The sequence below is a fragment of the Balaenoptera borealis genome (assembly GCF_965194805.1).
Source record: "Balaenoptera borealis genome assembly, chromosome: 3".
Lineage (NCBI taxonomy): Eukaryota > Metazoa > Chordata > Mammalia > Artiodactyla > Balaenopteridae > Balaenoptera > Balaenoptera borealis.
Genome location: NC_138866.1, coordinates 86,543,704 through 86,556,721, shown reverse-complemented (window position 1 = coordinate 86,556,721; position 13,018 = coordinate 86,543,704). Strand labels below are relative to the sequence as shown.

General features: G+C 39.8%; 1 protein-coding gene across 5 annotated transcripts in view; it reads left to right on the top strand.

Annotated features, from left to right (window-relative positions):
- The window catches only part of FRMD5 (FERM domain containing 5), a 410,262-nt gene that overhangs the window by 314,972 nt on the left and 82,272 nt on the right, over positions 1 to 13,018 (top strand). The gene's annotated exons all lie outside the window — the stretch shown is intronic.

Here is a 13,018-nt window from a genome sequence, read left to right as displayed (position 1 = left end):
AGTCCATTATATGCAGGTCTCAGTCCCAAAATGTACTAACAGTGTGGCCCTGTATTAGGTACTGCAGGTCTTCAAACCTCAGTTTCAACATCTGAAAAATGGAAACAATGCCAAACTTATCTAGCTCACAGGGTGTCATGAGGATAAATGAATGAATATTTCTGAAAATACTATGTAACTTGTAAATTTCTACAAAACTGTAAAGTTAAATAATTCTTAATTGAACTATAAACCTATCCAAAGTTGTTCGTGCTTTACTTTTCCCACACTTAACTAAACCAGTTCCAGCCAGAACCAAGTTCACGTCTTTCTATATCTATAGCAGCAGAGCAAAACTGAAGTATCATCTTCTTCTTTCCTTCTGCTTCCATCAGAGATCTGAGCTGCTCCTCTAGTCAACTCCTAACTGACTTTCCTGTCTTCTTTATGGCCCTCTGCAATCTTCCTGCAATCTACTGCCAGAGAAATCTTCCTAGAACACCACTTGGATCATGTGATTTCCTTGCTCAGAAACATTCCTGGATCCCCACTGCCCATGGGATTAAATCCAGTTTACTTAACACCCTTTCAAAGTCTTACTCTGTGGTGCCTTTGTTCCCCATTTCTCCTCTAAGGATGCAGTACCCTTTTTCTCCCTGTCTGCCCAGAGTTTATCAATCCCTAAGAATCAGCCTAAATCCTTCTTCCTCCAGGAAGTCTTCCTAAACATTTCCAGACCATATAATGTCTCCTTTTTCTCACTTTTAAATATATTTGATTTGGCAATGAATTGTGTATTCCTTCATGATATCACTTTTATTGTTATATTAAATAGTTAATTATCCCTGTTGTTCCTTAACTTCCTTCGTGGCCTTTTCTATTAGATTACAAACTCTTAGAAGGCAAGAACTGTCACTTTTGTGTCTTTCTGCATCAAGGCCCAGTGCTTTGCAGATAGCAGGTACTTTGATTAACATTTTCAAATATTACCCTCTGCTTCCATCATAGTCCCTGGTGAGGCCAATAGTTAGCATATTAATACTACCCTCATTTGTATTTCTTTGGATCTTAAAAGTGACCTCAATTCTTTTTTTTTTTAATTTTGCATGATACCTTAGAGGGTGGCATCATGGGGGAAAAGCTCAGTCTTAAGTGCTACACAGATCTAAATTCAAATCCCAACCTAGAGACATTAGCTATGTGAAATCCTGGCAATTTACTTGACCTTCTGATTCCTTATCTTCCTCAATCATATAATGGAAACGCAGTAATAATACTTGCTTTGCACAGTTTGGCACAATAGATGTATAGTACCTGGCCAGTGATCTGTAAAAGACACATATTATCTTAGTGTACATCATATGGTTTTGACAGGTTGTCAAAGTGAAGGATCATGGTTCTATCTAACTCTTGTGGGTTAGGAGACAGCAAATAATAGGACGGAGTCAGGAAAAGCCTCTACCCGCTTCTCCAAGCCCTGCCTCCGTGCTCTCTATTTGCTCTTGTGCATCCTTAGCCATAAGGATTATGGGCTAAATATAGCTGGAATCCCTCATGGTCAATTTTAAAAGTCCTAGGTCCCCAGGCCATTTTTCATCCCATTCTGTACCAGGTGAGTCCCTTAGTACTTCTTTGGAGGCTCCCCCTCAACCTAAACCATAGCTCAGTCATACCCTTTTTTTCCTTGCTCCTTTATTTCATAGCAACCTTAATTATACTTAGTTCTCCTGAATTCTTCTACCTGCAGTTACGTGCGGTTTGCCAGCTCTGAGTCTGAACCATGGGCTGTAAATCATCGTGTTTTCATTTATTTAGTGATCCAAGGTTGCTTCTTCTAGACAAGACCCAAAGCAATGATAAAGACAGACTTCAGTCATAAAGCACAATGTTGTCAATACTTGAGGATATGAAACTAGCAGAATACAAGGTAAAAAGAGAATTATCATTATCTGGAATTGGCCGTTCGGTAATATTTTCTCTCCACTGAGGGCAGGCTTCTGGACATGTGCTTGCTTATGCATAAGAAAAAGAATCAGTATGTGAAAAAGGCCAAAATCTAATATGCCATAATAGAAAAACCTTGTTATATCAGGATTCTGTCATTATGGGCATTTTTTCCCAATATTTAATGCTGTATTATTTCATGATTGAAAAAGAAATAAAAAGTATAGGAAAAATGGCCATAAAAGCATTAATTATCAAAGAATTGAATAGGGAAAATAACATCACAAGATTATCATGTTATTATATGTAAGGACTTTTGATTGTGAGTCTGACCCACTGTATGGAATGACATTTCTGAGATGGAGCCCTTGTGGCTAATCTGTTTAAAGTTGACCTATAACCAGTGAATGGTCATCTTGCTTAATCTATGGTTATAACAGAAGTTGCATTCACAAATGCTTTTAAAAGGGCAATTTTATATAGGTTACACTTTTTCAAACACAGTATGAGACTTCAATTTGTTAACTTTTGCTACTCAGCCTTGAGTCATAAAAAGGGACTCAAATTCTAAATTATATTAGTTTTTCTACTGCTCATTATCACTGATATGTTTTTTACTTATCTTTTATTGATTGCAAAACAGACTGAAGGAGAACTGTTGGTTTCCATTATATGGATCTCTTTTTTAAAAAATAATCATCTCATTGAAGAATTTTAGTGAGTGTGTGAATGTAAATAACTTGCTCTTTCATTAGTACCAAGTAGTGGGTCTTGCCAACTAGAACCCATTAAAAGGGAAAAGAAATATTGACTAAGTCCACTCATTGTATTTGCTGGTCTTTTAACAAGCAAGAAGGTCCAGAAAAAATTTCAGAGGATTGCCAGGAATCTCACCAGAGACAGTATAATTGTCAGTGAGGTCCCCTTGAAATCCAAAGGCAGCCATATGTCTGTGGATCTAAATCATACACCCATAGAATGATGGAGTATTAGTCCTGGCAGGGACTTTGGTAATCAGCTAGACCAGCTGATTACCAAAGAGACATAAGGTAGTTGGTGTCCCAGCCAGAGTAAGAACTCTTGGGACTCATCTCCCAGTTCACCACGCGCTCACCTCACTGCTTTATTTGCAAAGTTTTCCATATCAACAATTAATATAAGTCAATTGTGATTATTTTCAGGCACATAATGGCAGCTTTGCTAACACTACCTCAATATCAGTCGATTTCCTTGGAACTGCCAGGACTGTATTTGGTTTATTTTTAAAGCCAAGCAGTTTTTTAAACCTTAAAATATTTTGTTTTCAAAACCTAAAAGGCTCTTTATTTAGTCCATGATGAATATTTGAATAGCGTTAAATTTATCGTTCTGGCAGTACTCACATTGTACTTGTCAATTAATTGTGACTCATCAAAGAATGTTTTGGTGTTGAGTCCTTGGCTAACAGATGGCTCTCTTGAGAGGAATTGAGGTAGTGAGCTATGAGGTCCAAGGAGAGAGACTTCTTACGTAATTAGTCACTAGAGGTTGTTTGACTTTGTAAGAAAGCACAGTCTTCTGTGATGGTGGGGGCTGGGCTTTGTACTAAGGTAAGGAAGGACTCTTCTTTTCTACTCTGTTCATAGAATGGATGGGAGTTGACAGCAGTGTTGCTGGTGTGCCAGGTGAAATTTGGATTGACATGAGTGGCCGGCAGAGAGGCACAAAGTCCAACACTAGGATGTTCTGTTTCTACAGGGTCTGTCATCCTGGAAATTCTTAGTCACAGAGACACCACACAGGAAAGAACAGGCACTCGAGCAATAGTGGTACCAATAAGAACTTGGTAACAGAATGTGAAGCAACGAACCCTGCTTTTAAAAAGCATCATGTCAGAGGCAACAGAAACATGCAAAAACATATCCCCTTTCTTTTTACTCTTTCTTTCACCTTTTCCTTTTTTTTTTTCTTTCCAAGATTACTTTTCCCTACCTTTTTACTTAGGTCCATCAATGGTACTCAAGGCATGAGCAGCCCTCGGTACCACATTATTCAGCATCTATGTGCCAGCCACTATGTTAACATGAATCTGGCTACATGAGTATTAGTCTGATAGTCTGAGTCTAGTGTGTGCACCAGTGAGTCATTCTTTGGGATGGCATTTAGTGCTTCTTTAATTTATGTAAGAAAAAAGGAACATACATTGTATCATAAATGGGATGAAGAAAAACCTGAAAAAAATTCAAATTCTCTTAGACGTATTCTAGAAATTATCACAGACAGCTTAATAGGTGACACATAGTTAACCTCTCTGAGCCTCAGTTTCTTCATCTATAAAATAGGATAATAATACATACCTCATGGAGTTGCATGAGAATTAAGTAAAATGAAATTATCACAGTGTCTTGCCCACAGTAAGCACTCAATAAGTGGTCTCTGAGTTTAGAAAGGGAAGTAAACTAAGTAAATAGGCAGTGATGTTTACTTGCTTGCTAGCACAAGGAAACATGGGGGAAATGATAAGGAATCAAGGCAGACTGGTAGTTGAATTAATAATCAGTGAGAAGAGACTGTTTTAAAAGGGTGTTTGGCAAGAACATGGCATTCAAAATCAAGTGATCATGCCTTCACTGTACATCACTGGAGTGTTACTTCAGTTTGGGGCTACAAGACTTCAAAGCACTGAGAGAAGAACTAAATTAAGTAATACAAATGCCTGAATGCCTTCTGGAATGTCAATAAGGAACAGTGGAGAAAATCAAGGATTTGGGGTAGAGAAAATGGATGTGAGCCTCTGCTCAGCATTTTCTAGGCACCTAACTAGAAATTATCACAAATACTTTAATAGGCAACACATAACCTCACTTAGCTTTCACATCTGTAAAAAAGATTAAGAATAATTTTTAAATCTTTGATAATTTCTGTGAATATGCTTTGCAACTTTGCAAATTGCAAAACATTGAATGAATCACTTTTTTAAGGCGATAATGGGGGAAGATATTTACTCCCCTCAAAAAAGGCTGACTAAACTGCCTCCTGATATTACAGGTAAAAGAATAAATAAGGGATAGATGATGGTAATTCTTGTTTTCATAGAGGGTAGAGTTGAAAGAAATGAATTGATAACTGTACAATCAATGTTGCAGAGACAAAAGAAAAAAAGCCTAAATATAAAGTTATGTAAACAGTGGCCAAGAATGAGCATTAGTAATCCCCTCCTTGTTTATACCTTTCCTAAAATGCATAGACTCATAATTCCCAGTCTTTTTGGAAGGAGACACACACACACGTGAAGAGTGCTATATAGCATCTTTAACAAATGAAAATGGTTTAAAATACATTTTGTTTGATGCTTTGGAGTGCTGCAAAGTTAAGGTTCAGAGACCATAATATAGGCAGTTTCATTTAGGGATATTTTAGTTGACATATGACCCAAGAATGGGATCATAGATTGAATGACTTTTTGAGATTACTTCAATCTATTTTTCTTAGTGGAACAGATGTTTCTAAGTAACTGAGATGTTGAAAACTTTGGAGCAGAAAATATGTCATCTCACATCATGTGTATTTTAATTGGTTTGATTTCATTTATTTATTTATTTTTTTACATCTTCTCACAAAACAGCTGAATTTAAAAGAACTAAATGAGAAGGAAAATTCTGATTTCCCTTCTGATGAGCTCTTTGTATGAGAGCTGATTTAGTCCCTTCAATACTTGAAGGGACTTAAGGGGAAAAAACTGTGTCTGGATTAAAACGTTAAAAATAGAAAACATAAATTCCAAGATTAAGTCCCTTGAGTTACTTGGCATTTGAAGTAATTTCCCCAAAGTAATTTCCTTTGTAAAAGTTTATAAATTTATGAGAGAAAATACCTTATCCTAGCTAGAGATTACTGTGTCAGTTAAGAATAAATAGGGATTAGAGAAAACCAAGCATTAGTTTCGAAATGGATCTACTCTAAGTGTGATGGGATCATATTCAAATTATTAAGCGAAATAGTGAATGTATGCCCTCCTTTCTTCTTACCCAAGGCTTGAATAAGTGTGGCTGTGAGTGATTTTCTAAAAACTCCTTGTTTGCATGTACTAGTTACTTATCCTTATATCTTTGCCTTGTTTGTCGGGAACTTCCCACCAAAATACATGAACTCCAAATGAATCCCAAGTTATCCATCTGCAATTCTGAAAACATTTTGGTTCTCTCACACAGCCAAGACCTCAAGAAAACAGTCTCTGAAGTTGCCACCTTATTCTTGGTTATAACCAGAGTAGATACGGCCCATTAGAAAACAAGCAACATACAGAATAGAAAAATAATGTGTTCCTTTATTGAAAACTAATGTATTTTTCCCAGAGATTGATTGCTCGTGAAATGTATTAAGAAGTTGTATACTTAGCAAAATAAACCTCACTCAAGTTTTATGGTTTGCTAATCTACACACAAGAACAGCCCTTTTGCAAAGCAGGTACCCTTCAGCAATTTTTCCATAATATCCTATATACATACATATGTATGTACATACATACAAAAATACAAATCAGACTTTCAGGCATTCACTGTAGAAAACTCGTAAGATCAACAAGAAATCCCTCATGATAACTGAATCTCCATTGGCTTTCTTTTCTTAGTCAAATGCTTAGCATTTTTGGTTTGAGATGATAACTTTATTTTAAGCCTGAGAGAGCAGTTGACTTGCCCTTGGTCTAATGATACTGAGCAGCTGCCAAAGCCTGTTTCACATCCACGGGAGAAGACTGTCCCCGGAGAGGGGACACATAACCATGCATGTCTCTTTCAGGATGCTTCTTTGGGTACCATGTCAAGAAATGACTTTCCAAGAGGAGAGAAGGATGTGTGTTTGGCTTTTTGATTACGCCTCTGTGCACAAAGGAGAGACTGTGTTAAAAAGTTGAGACTTTAAGAAAATTCTTGTTACTTAATTTGTATTTACAGTGCACTTAAAGCTCAGGACAAAATTTTGGTTTGTTTTATTTTGTAAGCAAAATATACCAAAGGCCAATAAGTGAACTCACATATACAATAAAATGACATTTTTTCTTCTAAGTTCCAGAATCAAAAGGGACATAATTTGCAGTGGGGGATGCAGGAAGGGGAGGCATAGTCCCTTTGGCTAATAACAATTATAGCTTCCATTTTCTGATGATTTATCATGTAAAATGCTTAGCAAACTTGGACTTCCCTGGTGGCACAGTGGTTAAGAATCCACCTGCCAATGCAGGGGACACAGGTTCGAGCCCTGGTCCAGGAAGATCCCACATGCCACGGAGCAACGAAGCCCGTACGCTGCAACTACTGAACTGCGCTCTGGAGCCCGCGAGCCACAACTACTGAGCCCACGAGCCACGACTGCTGAGCCCACGTGCCACAACTACTGAAGCCCACACGCCTACAGCCCATGCTCTGCCACCACAATGAGAAGCCCGTGCACCACAGCGAACAGTAGCCCCCACTCGCTGCAACTAGAGAGAGACTGCATGCAGCAACAAAGACCCAACGCAGCCAAAAAATAAATTAATTAATTTTTAAAAAATGCTTAGCAAACTATCTAGCACATACAAGATACTCAATATTTGTTAAATGAATGAGTGCTAGGTATTGTGCTAGCATTTTATATCATTTATCTCATTTAATTTCATATGAAGATGCATATATATCTTCATGATAAACATAAAGAAACTGAAACTTCAGTTAAATAACTTATGCACTGTCACACAGCTACTGAGCATGGCAGCTGGGATTCCACACTAATCTGATTCCAAAGCCTATACTTAGTATATCACATCTACCTACACACACACACACACACACACACACACACAGTGTCTGAGTTCACTGTCTTTTCAGATTGTCACTTGTTTCAGACTATCTTATTGCCTTTCCTGTACTATTCCCGTCAAATTTACTCAACACTATTTTATATTCATTTGATCTCATTTCAAGACATTCCCTAAACCAGACCCTGTTGTACTAGAAAACCCCACTTTTTCTGGGAAATGTTCTTCCCATTCTTCATGGAGCATCTTAAATTATGTCACCCCAGAATATCTTTCCTGAATATTTTGTATTTTCCTTGAGCCTACAACATACCCAACTCCTTTTTCATTTATTCATTATTTCAGTATTTATTATTCCCCCTCCACATTCACTAACCTCCTATTTTCCTTTATCCAAAATTTTAGAATTATTGTTTCAGACCTAGAAGGAACTTCAGCAATCACCTAACCTAACTCACGATCAGGTTGGCCAGCTTTGCTTACAGCACATCCCTGAGAGAGGAAAGCTGTGCCTCTGCTTAGTTACTGCCATAGATGTGAGCACTCAGTATGGTCAAGACTACCTGGAAGAATAGCAGGGAGGTACTGTGAGAGGTTCCAGCCTAGATAAGATGAAAATAATCCACGTCTCTTGAGTAGTATTCATGGAGCACTCACCATGGACAGGGCATTACTGCCAGGCCTTGGGGTGGGCAAACAGTGAGTGAGACACAGTCTCTACCCCCAAGAAATGTAGTCTAATGATTATTCTTTGTAGGGGAATGAGCGTACTGCACAAATGTCTGTAAAAAAAGACATGAGTTTAGAGGTGAATGTTTTGAGGCTTTAAAGGAAGGAAATATCATTGATAATTGGAGGGAATCAGAAAAGACTTCATGAAGAAAGGTAAATTTCATGTTAGGCCTTGCAGGATGGTGGGAACAGTCTTGTTAAAGGGACCCTCTCATCCCCTGCTAGACAAGGCTATTTCATCAAGCCGAGGGAAGGTGGATGTGGCCAATGCCAAGCTCAATAAAAAGAGATGCTACAGAAACACAAAGTAAAATGTCATCGTTATTGTTCAGATATGGCAAGCCAGGATGAGTCGACTCCCCTTCCCCACACACATTATCACCTACTACATATTTTGGGATGGCATCAGGGTGAGTAAAAAACAACACCATTCACCTTTTAGAGTCATTCTTTGGCTTACCCTTTAATATATTACTCATCTTACTTTGGCCCCCAAATTCTCACTTTGCCTTCTTGCTCAGGCCCTGTATTTGGGGTAGGGAAGCACATAGGGCCAGCTGAATCATTTGGGGTCTGTAAAATAACCTTTGAGTCACTGTCTCTCACAGTGCCTGGATGAGCCAGGGGCGACGCCAAGTGCATTGATGAGCTTTCCCATCTGCTTTGGGCTTCAGCCTCCAGCAGGCCTCCATCTCCTAGGTAAGCGTACAGACAGAGGCGTCTCTGGACCAGAAGGTCCTGGATCGCAGTCTGTGCAGTTCTGTGCCAGTCCCCATGACAGCATGAGAGCAGGAAGGGATGAGAGGTGCACAAACTGAATAGCCCTCTTCCTGATGATATTTAATTGAATCTGGGCACTGACAAGGCTTGGCTGAGTAGCTTTCTTCCCATCACGTGCCGCTCAGCTCTGCCAGATTTCTTCTGTAATGATCATTCCAACCAGGTAGCACAGAACTTTTTCATTGAACGAGACCTTGGGTGAGGATCAAGAAACCTGGGAATTGGTTTCAATTGTGCGATACACTTTAGGCAAGTCACTTAACATCTTCGAATTACATTTTCTTCATTTATAAATTAGGAAGAATGCCCATCCTGCCAGTCTCTGTGAATTTTTATCTGAGACTGTAAAAATCACATAATAGCTGAGAATGCCCTTTGAAGGGTTAAATATGTGCTGAATATTACGATTACTAGAGTCTTACTATTTTTTTTAATCAGTCATCAATTTTATACACATCAGTGTATACATGTCAATCCCAATCGCCCAATTCAGCACACCACCATCCCCACCCCACTGCAGTTTTCCCCCCTTGGTGTCCATACGTTTGTTCTCTACATCTGTGTCTCAACTTCTGCCCTGCAAACCGGTTCATCTGTACCATTTTTCTAGGTTCCACATACATGCGTTAATATACGATATTTGTTTTTCTCTTTCTGACTTACTTCACTCTGTATGACAGTCTCTAGATCCATCCACATCTCAACAAATGACTCAATTTTGTTCCTTTTTATGGCTGAGTAATATTCCATTGTATATATGTACCACATCTTCTTTATCCATTCATCTGTCGATGGGCATTTAGGTTGCTTCCATGACCTGGCTATTGTAAATAGTGCTGCAGTGAACACTGGGGTGCATGTGTCTTTTTGAATTACGGTTTTCTCTGGGTATATGCCCAGTAGTGGGATTACTGGGTCATATGGTAATTCTATTTTTAGTTTTTTAAGGAACCTCCATAGTGTTCTACTAGAGTCTTACTATTAACACACCCAAGTGCAAATAATACCACCCATGCAGGTAACAAATGAAAGGTACAATGTGGAAACTTGCTAAGCAGTCTTTCTTTTTACACAAGGAGTGTAAATTGTAGTTAAGGTGTGAGGTTACTGTCGTTGTTATTGGCAGGGGAAGTTGGAGATGAAATGTGAGGGAAGTGGGTGTGAAGGTCAGGTGTGTAAGGAGCAAAGAAGGATCTACAAGGCTTAGTGAGCAACATGGTCTATGGTTGATCGGTGACATCAACCGTATAGAACAAAGTGATCGGCAGTGTAGACCATAGGAGTAGAGATTCTCCATTTGTGTTTTCCTATTACCCTCTGACCAAGCCTTCTCATTGTTGATCTTCTTTTGGTTGTGGAATAGGAGCGACACTTGCTTCCTAAGTCTGCCTGCCTCTACCACCAAGAATTGGGTCTTGCTTGGACAGGGGCAGGGGCAATGCTACCAGAGAGAAGCCCAGAAAGCAGGAGCGGGGACTTTGTAATGCAGCTGTCCTGTCCCCTCTTCCACACTCTACCTCGGCAGCTTCTGTGGAGTTTTGCTTCCCTGGGAATGCTCTGAGAATTCTTTAGCAGAAACCAAGACTGTGCTGCAGTGTCCTCTCTCTCATGGCCCAAAGCAGAACTGCAAGTAGAGAACAAAGTCATTCCTGAGACCACAGGACAAAGCCTCAGTGGAACTTCTCAGGGTCTAGCCCCTGGCTTCTGGGGTTCCCCAGCAATAGGAGGCAGAGGCCCATCTTGCTGATTTAGGTAACTTCCCAAGACCAGATTTAACCTGCTTCTCAGCAGCACTTTCTTTATGCTGCTTTCTGCTGACCTACAGTCTTCCTCAAGGAGGCAAATAAACTATTTTTCAATTCCATCCACTTCTCCCGCTCCCTACCCTTCCCTGATGGATTGTCCCAGATTCCAGAAAAACTGCATTCAGCAGCCTCTGAGTGAGGTACACGCTGGCACACGTGTCCCTTTGACCATCCTGATTAAAGAGGACCCAGCTTAGAAGTTTCAGGCTCCCTTTCTTTTCATAGAACATTTTCTTGAGAAATGTCAGGAAAGTGCACTCCTCATCCCTGAAAGCTATTCTGCGGTGCTGAAGCCTGGGTCACCCAAGCGTTGCCTCTGCATGATGGCCGCGCTCCCAGACTATCCAAAATGCAGCAGTGCACTGAGAGAGACAGTCTGCTGAGGTGTTGTTGGTTTGCAATACCCTGATAAGGAGATTTCATTCCCTCCTTGCTGGCAGAGTTATATAGAGTAATTACATAAGTACTGCTGTGACACTGGGCGGAATCTCATTAAAAACTGTGTAAAGAACAATTGAGTTGTGGTGGAGAATATTCATTTTATTCCAGTTGACTATAATCCATATAATAGAGCATTAGCCTGAGCACAAATGCTGGTGTTGCTCTGATATAATGTATTTGGAATATATATTTAGTGCTGCATTTGCTTATGTGGAGCGTGATAAAAAGTCGGTATGGGGCAGCTCCAGATTTTCCCACTTGGGAAGGAAGCTGTTCGCTGTGCTGAGCAGATTGTTACGTGACCCCCCTCGTCCCGGAAGAGCCACTCAGCCAGCTTGGATGGGACACTGTATGGCAGTCTGACCACATGGCAACTCCAAACCACTCACACGAATAGACAGATGTACTTACAGACTTTGGCCTAGACCAATGCGCCCCATTCACAGTTTAGCCTTCCCCCCAAGACGGGAGAGAGGCCTGGCCAGGATAGAATTTGTCATAGGTTAGTGTTTATTTTTAAAGAGATAGTGGGCAAGCCCTTTTTTAGTGTAAGGATGTTTTTGGTTGATGGCATGTGAATTATCCCTACTGAATATCACTCACCGTAACAAACAAGAGCCATTCTAAATAGTTTTCTGATATGGCAGCCTAATACTCAAAAGCACTGAGGGGCAATAATATCCAATACATTTATACCCCTTTCTGTGTATAAGGTGCTTTCACATACATTATGTCATCTGGTGTGTGGAGAATTGAGTAATCTATGTTTAATTATCCAGAGCACAAATTATTTAATACCTGAAGTCTAAATTATTTTACTTTAAATATTTTTCATCACAAAAAAAATCACATCATGGAACATTGAGAAATTATGAGAAAAGTTCTCAACCTCAGTATCTTAATACACTAACATTATAATTTGCTCTTATTTCTTTCTAGTCTTTTTTCTTATTCACTCTTGTACGTGTAATCATAATGCTCTACATTGTTAAGTGCTTTTCCTCTGTAGGTCTCCAGACTGCCCCACTTGAATTTTATCTGGTCTCATACCATGTTTAAAGGAAAGAAACCAAGGTTAATCAATCTCTGTTTATATGAAGAGCATTATATTGTAGAGTATATATTCCTCTTGTTCAAAGTCAATGTCACTTTGCTCATAATCAAAGTACCAAAAAGATGGTTAGGGGAGCATTCATTCTGTTAAGCACTCAGCTTCCCTCTCCGGTTATGAAAACATCTGGGCAAGGCAGCTGGAGAAAACCACTTGAGAATCTGGAGTTTGCTGTTTCTGGTAAGGTTGCCCCAGCTGCGCCTTGTTGTGCAAGATATCTTCATCATCTCAGGATGCCAGGTCCCAAGCTGAGCTCACTCGGGGGACTCAGCTCCATCGAATGGGAGTGCTTGGCCTCTGCCTGCGTCATTTAGGAGCTGCAGGTAAAACTGAGGTTAAGAAGCACAGTTGATGCCTCTCTCAGTGTGACCCTGCCAAGAGAAGAGTGTATGTGTGTGTGTTCATCCCCAAGCATTCCTGAGACAGCTGAGAGAGAGGGCACAGATCCAT